This window comes from Herpailurus yagouaroundi, unplaced genomic scaffold (assembly GCF_014898765.1).
Source record: "Herpailurus yagouaroundi ecotype Mexico unplaced genomic scaffold, PumYag 77, whole genome shotgun sequence".
NCBI lineage: Eukaryota > Metazoa > Chordata > Mammalia > Carnivora > Felidae > Herpailurus > Herpailurus yagouaroundi.
The window spans coordinates 98,253,807-98,265,341 of NW_024412388.1; the positions used below are offsets into that span (position 1 = coordinate 98,253,807).

The following is an 11,535-nucleotide window of genomic DNA, read 5'->3' on the forward strand; positions in this document are numbered from 1 at the left end:
TTTCTTACTGGGTCATGAACTTGGAATGCAGTCATAAACTTGGAAAGTGCTTTATAAGCATGTTAGGTATTATTGCTGTTGGCATCAGGAGCAATCACCTATGGCAAGAAGCTATGAAGGTCCTTTCTCATTGATACTTAACACAGCCTCACCGCAACCTTGTGAAATACAGATTGTTTTGCAATTTTACTAATGAGGAAACAGAGAGGGGACATGATCCATCTGAGGCCACACAGCAGAGGCAGGAGGATTCAAGCCTTGATCTCCCGACTCCAAGTCCTGCTTACCTGCAAGTCTTTGAGGGCTGACACCATATCTGCTAAATGCCTCGTGGGGCCTGCCCAACAGCCCCGAGCTGACTGTGTGGCCTTAAAACAGCTGTACCCCCTTATCCTCAGCTTCCCCACGAGTGAAACCAAGAAATAATCTTTATCCTCTTTTCTCGACTTGTGTGAGACACAACCTGGAGCAGTTGTGGGCTTATTATAAGCACTCGTATGGGCATTGAATAGTAAGCTGCATAATCTTTAGGACCCAGGGTCTTCCCCAGAATATTCTTTTCCAAAGGGAGTTTCTTAGGGCAGCTGGAGCCCTCTGAGGAGGGGAAATGACAAAAAGCTAATCAAACAAGCTCGTGTCGGGGACCCACACTGTGTGTGTGTGTGTGTGTGTGTGTGTGTGTGTGTGTGTGTGTGTGCAGGGCTGCCTGCTGTGGTCGGGCCCAGGGAGGCCCCTGCTGATACCAGCTGGCCACACTGGAGGCGGCAGGACACTGCTGAGAATCTCCTTCCCATCTCACGCAAGAAGAAACAACTGTTCCGTCAGAGTTTCTCTGGTAAACAGCGCCCAAATAGTGTTGGGTGATTATTTTTCCTTAGGGAACACTCACTCCCTAAAGACAGCTGCGTGTCTGCCCAGACTTGGATAGGATTTACTAATATATATTAAAAAAAAAAAAAAGGTCCTGTCAGCAGGAATTGGAATTACAAAGGCGCTCGCTGCCTGCCTTTTCCCCTGGCCTCTTTTTTTCCTCAGACCTACCAAAAAGGCCCAGAAGCAAGACGGAAGTTTAGTGCCCCTGTTTCTCCCCCTTAAAAGCCACCCTGGAGCCCTAACCCCTACCTTCAAACTGTCTGTCCAGGGTCTGCCCTCCCAGGACAACTTGCCGAATCACACCCCCTTTCCCCGATGCCCTTGAGGCTCTCAAAACTCAGCTGTTCTACGGCCTTCCTTCCTGCTCTTCTACTTTCTGCTAACTTGCAGCTAATCTGACACATGATTAATCTGATGCATCTGATGATACATTTGAGGACGTGGTAGGGGGGGCTCCTCCGAGTGTCACTTCAGCGGGGACCTTGGGGCAGGTGGTGACTCAGCCAGAGATGGTTTCTGCGATGAGGGGGGAAGCGTTTTCCAGCAGGTGCCTCAAATCACAAAGCCAGCCTGTCTCCAGCTTCTCAAGAAGGGCAATGCTCATCATGTTTGCAAGATACACTACCAGAGCTGTTTTCTCTCTCTGGATGTTGGACTGTTCCTAGCACACGGTCCAATGTGTCACTACCAAGACGTGAGTCAGCCAAAGGCTCTCGGGAGGAATGGACTCAGCCCCCTAGGGAAGGAGCCCCACGCAGTGCTCTTCTAGGGGGTGGGAGGAACAATCTCTCCCCATCCTGCCCCACAAAGACAGGACTCCCTTATTCAAAGAAAGGGGCTCTGGAGAGGACTTGCCAGGCGAGGAGGGACTGAAGCTCCCTTCGTTCCCTCTGAGTTCCCCCTTCTTCAGGGTTTTTTCTCTGGGTCTAGCTGCCCCCTTGAGTTCTGCCTGTGCACTCTCATTAAAGCTCAGTTGGTTGGGTGTCCGACTCTTGATTTCGGCTAAGGTCATGATCTCACAGTTCGTGAGTTCGAGCCCCACATTGGGCTCTGTGCTGATGATGCGGACCCTGCTCAGGATTCTCTCTCTCCTTTCTGTTGCTCTGCCCCTACCTTGCTTGCTCTCTCTCTCTCAAATAAATAAATAAACTTAATTAAAAATTTTAAAAATAAAGCTCTAATTCAAGTGCAGACCCAAATCTTGTCTACTCCTGGTTCCCACAGCATCCCTGAAATGGCCTATAGGAACTTCTCTAAATACTAAGAGTTAAATGGAAATAACCACAGACAATGCAAAAGGCTTGCAGGTAGAATGCTTTTGGAGTCTTTAATCATTGGGCTCTAGCCCTGAAGGGCTGGGACAGCCTCGCAGGCCCATCCCTGGGGTTTCCCCTGGCAACTCTCTGCCCATTTCTGGGGAGTGGCATCCTTTCTTTTCTCAACACTCATCTATGGTCTCCTAACAGCCCGTATCCTTCCTGGCTGAGACCCCATCCAAGACATATACCAGTCTGGCGCCTCCCTTGGTGGGAAGAGCTCAACCCACTGGCAGAACTGGGAGGGCTGAGATGGAGGGTGTCTTCCCCTTTCCTATCTTGGTGGTCCCTCTGCCTAGCCTGCTAAGGAGGGACTTCTTCCCGCATACACAGGGAGGGCCCCACATGCCATTTTATGGGCTCACAGAATACCAGTGGCCACAGCAGTTGTTAGGTAACAAGAGAAAGCAGACGTTACTGAAAACCACAATTGCCTTCTCTGGAGGGTGGAGCCTGGGAAAGGCAATAAACCAGTCTCAGGCTTCCACTGCTCTTGGAGAAGATGGTCCATCATTACTCAACTGAATACTCTGACGGTTTTGAATGTTCGAAGATGGAGCTGGAATCTGGCCCAGGCATAGGAGCTGGAGAGAACTAATTGCCCAGGGCAATTTAAGGAGGGCCTTTGTTTATTTGTTTGTGCTTTGAGTCTTGGAAGCTGAGAAAGATGGAGAGGAGCCCAGAGAAGGACGGGAGCCGGCAGTCTATGGAGGCTTGGTGGGAGAGGCCCTCGGAGCGGGTGCTCACCAGCAGTCCACAGGGTTTTGCCGGGTTCTCCACTGGGTGGTGGGGGGAGAGATACAGTTCCCATGACAGCAAACCTCCAACCAAAGTGTGGCTATTCACTTTGTTTCGCCTGGGGATGGGTGGACCGGGCTTATGTCCCATGACTGGGTCAGTGAAGGAAGAGCTACCAGAGGCAGAGAGGAGGACATTTCAGAAGAGGCAGGAAATTAGAGTGAAAGGGAGGACATCTGCTTCCCCATCCCCGAAGAGGCAGGACCTTGGGGACAGCCCTCCCTAGCCAGCTCCTGAGAGGCAGCAGAGGGGAGGACTGGGTCACATACAGTACGGCCAAGTCACCTGGGTTTGGCTCCTGGCTCTGTATCTCCCTGGCTTTTTGCTCTTGAGCAGGTTGCCTGAGTTTCCCCTCCTGAAAACTGGGGACAACAGCAGTATCCACCCTGCAGGGACGTGGTGAGGATGAAAGGTAAGCTTTGTCACCCGGAGCCTGGCACATAAGAGCCAGAGAAGCCCTAGCTGATGCCCGCTTACACCTGTAATCGGACTCCCCACAGACAGTAATCTGAGCCCTGTTCTTCCGTCCCTTCTCCGGGTGCCTCGACCCCACTGCACAGACTCAAACACATGCTTTCTGATCACAATATAAATTACCTCCCAGAGAAACCAGTGTCATAGTCAGGGATGCTGGTGCACTCCCTGAACGCCAGGCTGTGCCCAGGGTGCTCTCCCTGCTTTGAGTCCTTGTCTCTAGGCCAAGTGGACTGTGCCAGAAACTCTCAATCCCAAGTTTCGCTACAGCCCTAGAGAGACCCTCAAGGTCTCAGAGACTTTGTCCAGAGAGGAAGGCATTGAATATTCATGGAGAATGAGTAGGTGTCAACTCAGACATAAGAGGAAAATGTGCCTACAGGGACAACCGATGAGGATGAATGGGGGCCAGATGGGCACGGGCTTTGCAGGGGAGGGAGGGTGGGGAATGCTGTCTGCTGGAGAGGCCACATATTTCTACATAGTTGCTGATGCTAAAATACCCTAGAAACATGCTAGCAACTGGACAAGGTTGACCTAGACCCCCTACGGCTAGCCCTGCCAACTTCCTCCTCCAAAGGATAAATATTTATGTGCAATGGGGAGGCTTTGAAGTCGGGCTTAGTTGACTTTGGGTCTCAGGTACTGTGATAAATGGCCTCTCTTTCCTCCTTGGTTTTTGTGCTGACATTGCTTGTTGGTTTGCCCTATTTCCAGTCTCAGTGGAGACTAGAAGTCTCTTCCAAGCAAGAGGCTAACTGTGGGCAGTGAGAACGTGGTCTTTGCCATGTGCCCTTTGACACTTCGTGCCTTGGACTCCTGGTCATCTCTTGACCCTCTTCCTTGCAGGATTCAGAGACTCACAGGCATAGAATGAAGACAGCCAGTAGGCAATGACTTTGGAAGGGAAGGGGAGAGATGACGAGTGAGTAACAGAAACCAGGGCAAGAGAATTCCCCATAAAGGGCAGTAGCCAGAGCACAGGATGAGATCTTGGGTTTGGGGTCCAGATTTGCATGGACTCACCAAGCCACCCCAGACAAGCATGACCTCTCTGGTCATGACTTGATCATCTGGAGGAAGAGGACATGAGGCCAGACAGGTCATCTCTGAGGCCCTTTCCAACTCTGACCTTCCCCAAGTCCATGAGAACATGAAGTGCTAGCACTGTGGTCCACAGAAACCCCTCAGAGGCTGGCCCAGTTCTCCCAAGGTGGTTGCTATTCTGCTCATGGTTACATCTAGTGACCCCAGTCTCTGCACTTATGCCGATCTAGAGGACCCAGTACAATCCCTTCCTCCTGAACGAATTCTGGAGTCTGAATGTCCTTGACAGTGTCCAGAGGGAAGGTTTGGCTGTTGCTTCCCTTGTGACCAAATAATCTCTCTCCAGGAGAAAATGTCACTGTGGGTTATCAGGTGATAGAAGCGACAAGACCCGTGCATATGCTCTGTGCGGCAAGGTGGGGGAAGCGCAGAAAGTGCTCCAGTGTTAGCGGAATAGATTTTGGTTGATGCATGAGCTCGCTGCCTAATGATTTCCCATTCATTCTCGTGTAAGGCAAAGATTAGATATTTATACTACTGAGATGCGCAGCATACTAATGAAGTGCACGAGGGGCTGTGGCAGGGCAGGGGTGAAGCCGCGAGCGGAGGAGGGAGACAGAGCAAGGCTCCAGTCCAGTTGCCAGTGGGAGCTGGGCTCTGCAGGAAGCGGAGTGGGCAGCGGGGCTGTCTGGATGCTAGGAATTTATCAAGGGTGAGCTCCACCGTTCTGAGCCTCTGGCAGCCTCTGAAGGCCGTATCCTCTGAAGCCTCGGGGAAGGCTCTCTTACCAAGAGAGAACACCCAAGGCCAGTGAAGCGGTTATTGAGCAACTCTGCTTACAGCCAGGTCAGGGCCCTGTCTGGACCAATTAGCTTTGTTTCGCAGCACCACGGGGGAAACCTTCAACCCCATGTACCCGAGAACGGCTCCTGGTCCCAGCTGGCTCAAGTGAGGGGGTGTGGAAGGGGCAGTGCGCGCCCAGCACCTCTGCTGGAAGAACTCACAGACCTGGAGCACTGCCGGGCATGCAGGGCCCTGCTGCTGCTCTGGGAGTGTGTGCCGTCTCCCCAGCACGCTGCCTGTGCAATGGAGCTCGGACCCCACGCCCCACCTCTTGCCCTGGCTGGGCTCCTGATGGATTTTCAGCAGTCCTTGTCTAGGAAAGCCTCGGCCCTATTGGCCTCAGAACCTGGGACCTAGAAGGGTGAGCCACATTCTCAGGATCTGAGCTCTGAGCGTGGAGGACCCCTGGGTGCACGCCCTTCCAGTGTCCTCCCGACATGAGCTCGGAGGGTAGGGCTGCGGTCCTGGCTCTGAGCTGGAAACGTTGCTCCTGGCTCTGATGCCCTCATCTGATCAAGACGTCCTTCCAGGGAGGAGGCCAGGCCCTGCCTCTCCTCCCTTCTTCATGGAGGAGAGCAAAGGAAAGACCCCACCCAGCTGTCCTCTGCACTGGCACGCAGGAGCGAGGTCTGGACATTTCTGCGTACCTGCCCGAGGGAGGGAGTGTGGGTCGAGAGCTCGGGGCTCAGCATTCCAGAGAAGAGTAAGGATAATGGGGCCAGGCCCAAGGGAGTGTGGGGGTAAATGAACATTAGCAGTCCCAGGGAGCAGCATTCAAACAAGGGAGCCTTGCAGCCCCTCTTGACCCAGGTGACCTCTGACCCAGGCGCAGGTCAGGCAGCCTGGAGGGCTCACTTGGGGCCCTGGCCGCTGAAACAGCGAGCAGGGATGACGGGCTTCATACATTATTCAGAGCATCTCCGGCAGAACGGCTTGGGGAGCAGTCTTCGCGGTTTGGGCAGGCAGCCCAGGCCGAGGCTTGCTCCCTCATACTTCCCGTGCCTTCTCTGTGACCCCAAATTGCCCTGCGGGCCTCTTTTTGGAAGCTCTCCCTCTCTGCTTCTAGCCTGGCTTCGTCCTGCCTGCAAGAGTCCAGACACCTGGGAATTTAAGGCAGAATTCTAGGGATACTGAGCCTTTGTCGCAAACTCCTGATGGAATGTTTTATTTTGGCCCAAGTTGCCCTGCATGGGCTGACGCCTCTCACCCCGCCCGCCATCCCAGCCTGGCCTTCCCCAAGGCATGACCCATGCCTGGAGCCAGCCTGACGACACACTGCCAAACCTTCTTAGTCCTTTAAATCACACTGGGAGGGCCAGTCGCTCTGGAAAATTCCCCTAAAACGGTACATCCCATGTCCCAATCTTCCACACGTGACCTCTTCCCCAGATGAGCTCTTGTCACGTGATGTTGGGAAAACCGGGAAGGCCTCAGGGTGTCTCTTACTGGGCCCACCTGATACCGTTGGTCTTTCCCTCTCATCCTGGAAACACTTTCTCTGTTTCCCAGGGTACGTCTCTTCCCCGCTTTTCCTGCTACCTCACCGACCCTTAGGGGTCCGTCATCTTTGCTGATTTTTCCTCCCAGTCCCCACAACGAGAGAGGACAGTCCCAAGGCTCAGTCTAAACGTGGGATCGCAACTACTCTCATGGCTTTTAACGCCATTTATATGCTGACTTCTCCTACATTTATTTTTTTTAGTTAATTAATTAATTTTGAGAGAGAGAGAGACAGCAGGAGAAGGGTAGAGAGAGAGGGAGGGAAAGAATCCCAAGCAGGCTCCGTGCTGTCAGTGTAGAGCCTGACATGGGGCTTGATCCATGAACTGTGGGATCATGACCTGAGCCCGAAATTAAGAGTCTGAAACTCAACCGACTGAGCCACCCAGGTGCCCCTACATTTATTTCTTTAGCCAAGGCCTCTCTCTGGACCCTGGGCTCTATATCCAAGTTCCTATCCAACAACTCCATTTGGATGTCCCAGAAGTATCTGGGACATATATCTGGGAATATAATGTGTGCAAATCTGAGCCTCTGATCTTCTTTCCAAATGGATCCTTCCTCCAGGATTCCCCAACTCTGTGAATGGTGAGCCCTCCCGAGCTGCTCAAGCTGAAAACCTTGATTCTTCTCTCTCCCCATACCCCAAACCCTATGCCCAATCTGCCAGCAAATACTGCCTGCCAGTTCCGCTTTTAGAATATATGCAGAGTCAAGCCAGGTCTTAGGTCTCCACCATCCTTGCGCAAGCCACTGCTGTCTCTTTTTTACGGCAATGGCCTCCCCACTGATTTCTCTGTCTTCGCCCTGGTTGTATAGTCCGCGCCCGACCTGCCAGCCACAGGGATAGTTAAAAATGTGTGACTGTGGAGCCCCATTAAGCTTTCCCACCCCTTTACTCCTCTCCTTTCGTCTTTTGCTCCACTCCCTCCCCACCCACTTCGCTTCAGCCACACTGGCCCCCTGACTGCTCTCTGACCAAGCCAGGCGCCCTCCCGTCTCAGGTTCCTTGCATTTGCCTTGCTCTCTGCCTGGACCTCTCTTCTTCCAGATATCTGCATGGCTCTCTCCTGGTCATCGTTTGGATCTACTCCGAGGGCACCTCTCGGGGAGGTCTCTCCTGACCAGCCTGTCCCCCCCTTCTTCCCCCGCCCACAATCCTTTCTTCAGACCTCCCTCCCCACCATACTTCCCTGCTTTGCTTTCTCCACAGTATCCTTCTGACGTACTGTTTGCCTCACCGACCGATTTGTGTCCCCCAACCCGAGTGTAATCACCTTGAGAGCAAGGACTTTGTTTAGCAGTGCAGTCCCAGGGCCCTGGACCGCACTCGGTGCCTCGTGGACAGTGGGGATAGATCCCTGCCCGAGTGTCCTTCCCCTTGCTTCCTCAGTCCTCTTTTCTCTTGGGTCTCCTCCTGATTCCTGCCCTTTGCCGGCCTCCTCCTCCGTGACTGTGGGTGTCCCCAAAGCTCAGCTTTTGCTCCCAACTTCTGCCGACCGTACCCTCATCCCAATCACCCGCCCTCCATAATCACTTCAAACTATTGTGTTCTTTTGATTACATCGACTTGCTCTGACACCTTCCTTCACTCAGCAAGCGATAAGTTCCTTGAAAGCAAGGCCTCTATTTGCCCTTTCAGTTGTTCTTGGACCCACATAAGTTCCGTGAGGGATCCCTGAAGGTACGTTGAGCAGATGAAGATTCATCATGCTTCCCTCTTGTCCCGCCCACCTTCTAGCCGGGATGGCCCCGTGGGCCCGAGATCCAAGGTGCGAGCTGCATCGAACGGCTGGTCAATGAGCCTTGGGGAGGCTTCATCCCACGGTGATTTAATGAGTCACTGTGGATCAATTTCGCTGATTCTTCAGCTCTGCTTGAAAAGGCCTTTTGTGGCTACCCTTGGATCTCATTTGACTTGAGTAGGGGTGAGAAGGTGATACAACTGAACTCTTTTCTGGCGAGAGGCAACTGCATTCCAGGAGGCGAGCCTTCCTCAACATGCTGGGTTAGTGAGGACCTGCACGTCCCTTGGGATGGCAGAGCTGCCTCCCCCGTCAGACTATGAGGCTTTGAGGACAGGACTGGAGTTTAAGTCATCGAATTCCCAATGCTAAGCTGGTGCCCGGTATATAGTTAATTACACAAATAGTCTGTCACAAAGGGAAAAAAAAAAAAAAACAAACAACAATCTGATGTGAGAGAAGTTCTTTCTGGATCCTTCCCCCAATCTGGAGAAAATAAAGAAACACACTCCCCTACCTCTGTTACCCCCACTTTTTAGCACACCCTACCCTCACTGCCATCGAGGCCTAGCCTAAAACTTTCCTTTTCTGACTCTGCTTTCTCTTCTCCACTTCTCCGCAACATTTTTGCACAGGGCTTGTAGTAGAGCACAGTTTTGTTGCAAGTGTCCTGAACTTGTCTGTCCCCGAGCATGTGCCGTGTGTGCGAGGGGGCTGAGGGGCCACTGGGTTTGCTCTAAGGCGCCCATTAGCCTGGGCACTCCGAGGCAAAGGGCTCTTTCTCTGCCACCCTTTCCACAGCCAGGTCAAGCTTCTACACCCAACAACTGCTTGGTGATGTAACTGACCACACACACTTGAAGCTCCATAAAGGTTGGTTGAACAAAAGAGCCGTGAATGTCAGGCCACTTCCCACAGGAAGAATCCTGGGGAGATGGTAAAGGAGTCCCAGTGTCAGCACAAAAGCCACCCCCTGGAATGAGAGGAAGGAGAGAACTTAACCAGGGCAAGGAGAAAACAAAGCTCTCTTCCAGATCCCTTGATGAGCCACACAATCTCAAGATCTGTCTTCTGCCCCAGGGAGCAATGTAATCCTGCTCCGCTCCAGCTGTGCAAGGAACACAGGCTTGGTTGAAGATCCCGATCTGAATCTTGGCTGGTTACCACCTTCTCTCCGGGTGATGCTCCTAAGTCACTTAACCTGATCCTTCATTTCTTTGTTTACAAAAAGGGGATGACAATAAGTCTTGTGGTGAGGATAAAATGTGATAAAGTTGTTTGTGCTCTAGGCCCCTGGTAGGAGCTCAAGTCAAGGGCCACCCCCCACCCCCCACCCCGGTAAACAGGGACGTGAAAGGAGGTGGATGAGGAGGGAGCTAAGTCCCCTCCACGGGACTGTGCCTCATGGGAAAAGGAGGAAGACAGCTTGTTGGTGGGGAGTGGGGCTTCCTTGTGGCAGGAGCCCCCTGGAGGAAAGACGTCTCCCAGGGGCTTGAAGAGAGGACTGACTCTTACTGACACTTCAGGGAGGAGAATTTGTCTGGAAATTCTGCCCAGTGGCCTGTTAACCTGAGCTTGAGGCCTCTCCTATGGGCACACTCCCAGGGACTGGGTAACTCTGCTCTGAAAGCAAGAGAGCCCCACACTTCTCAGTAAGACCAGCCAAGAATCTCAGAATCTCGGAAATTTGAAGCTGGTTTAACACTGAGTTAACTGCAGCTCAGAGGGAACAAGTCACTTTTCCAAGGTCACACAGAACACATACGGCATGGCTAAGACGAGAAATAAGAATGAGAATAACCAACAACCTGTCAGAATAGGCGGTCTGGACCCAAGTGGGGGGTCAGGTTTGAGAGTGGTACAGTGACCCACAGGCTGAGCTAGAAGGGAAGTCACTGTGACAATGGGGCTTAGGGGCTCTGTGACAGTGTTGACCTAGGCATCTCAGGTATGTTTACTTTTTTTGAAATGTTAATTTATTTATTTTGAGAGAGAGAGAGAGAGACAGAGCATGTACATACACGCTCAAGTGGGGGAGGGGCAGAGAGAGAAGGGGAGAGAGAATCCCAAGCAGGCTCTGCGCTGTCAGCACAGAGCCCAACGCAGGGCTCAAACTCACCAAACGGTGAGATCGTGACCTGAGCTGAAATCAAGAAACTGACTGAGCCACCCAGGCGCCCTGACTTTTCTACATAAATATCGCTACAGGCGATCTACCCACCAGTATTATCCCGGTGTTGCTGATGTGGAAATGAAGGCACAATTTAGGTAAAGTCCCCGAGGTCTCAAAGCCAGAAAGCGCAGAAGCAAGAATACAACCCAGGTCTGTTTGGCACCAAAGCCCGAGCTCGCTGTGTACAGCCCTGCTCATTCCCAGGCTGGAGACTGTTCTGCCACATATGGCCTCTCTTCCTCCCCGCAGACTCTGAGCCCAGGGTCCCTGAGAGCACACCATCACCCCAAGCAACCGTCACCCATGCGCACACACACCCAGACCTGCTCTCTCCGGCCTGTCAGGGACCTGGTAAGGCAGGAAGATGGCTGAGTCCGTTAATGCCACCAAGCACAACACATATTTATGGCCCCAATTACAGGCTTCACCTTCCCCCGCCACCAAGGAGCAGAAATAGCGACAGAACAGTTGTGTGCAGTGGGGTCTGAGGCCTCTGTAGCAATAACTACAAGATTACAGGGATGTTAGCAAACCCGGGTGACGGCGGCTCTATTATAATGATAAATCTACAGCTTTATATAGAAATAATGAGACTGGGGTAGAAGGTGGGGGAGGGAAGGGCAGAGGGATTTCAGCCAATCAAAGCTCTAGGCGGAGGGAAACCGGCAGGCCGCTGGGAACGCCCAGGAGACCACCAGGGGTGCTTAGTCAAGCCAGGCAGGAGTGGGGGGCAGCAAGAGCGCGGGGGGGGGGCGGCCACCCCTGC

At 52.8% G+C, this 11,535-nt stretch overlaps 1 protein-coding gene across 10 annotated transcripts in view; it reads right to left on the minus strand.

Annotated features, from left to right (window-relative positions):
* SYT6 (synaptotagmin 6) overlaps positions 1–11,535 on the minus strand; it is a 61,814-nt gene that overhangs the window by 32,496 nt on the left and 17,783 nt on the right. The window lies entirely within an intron of this gene.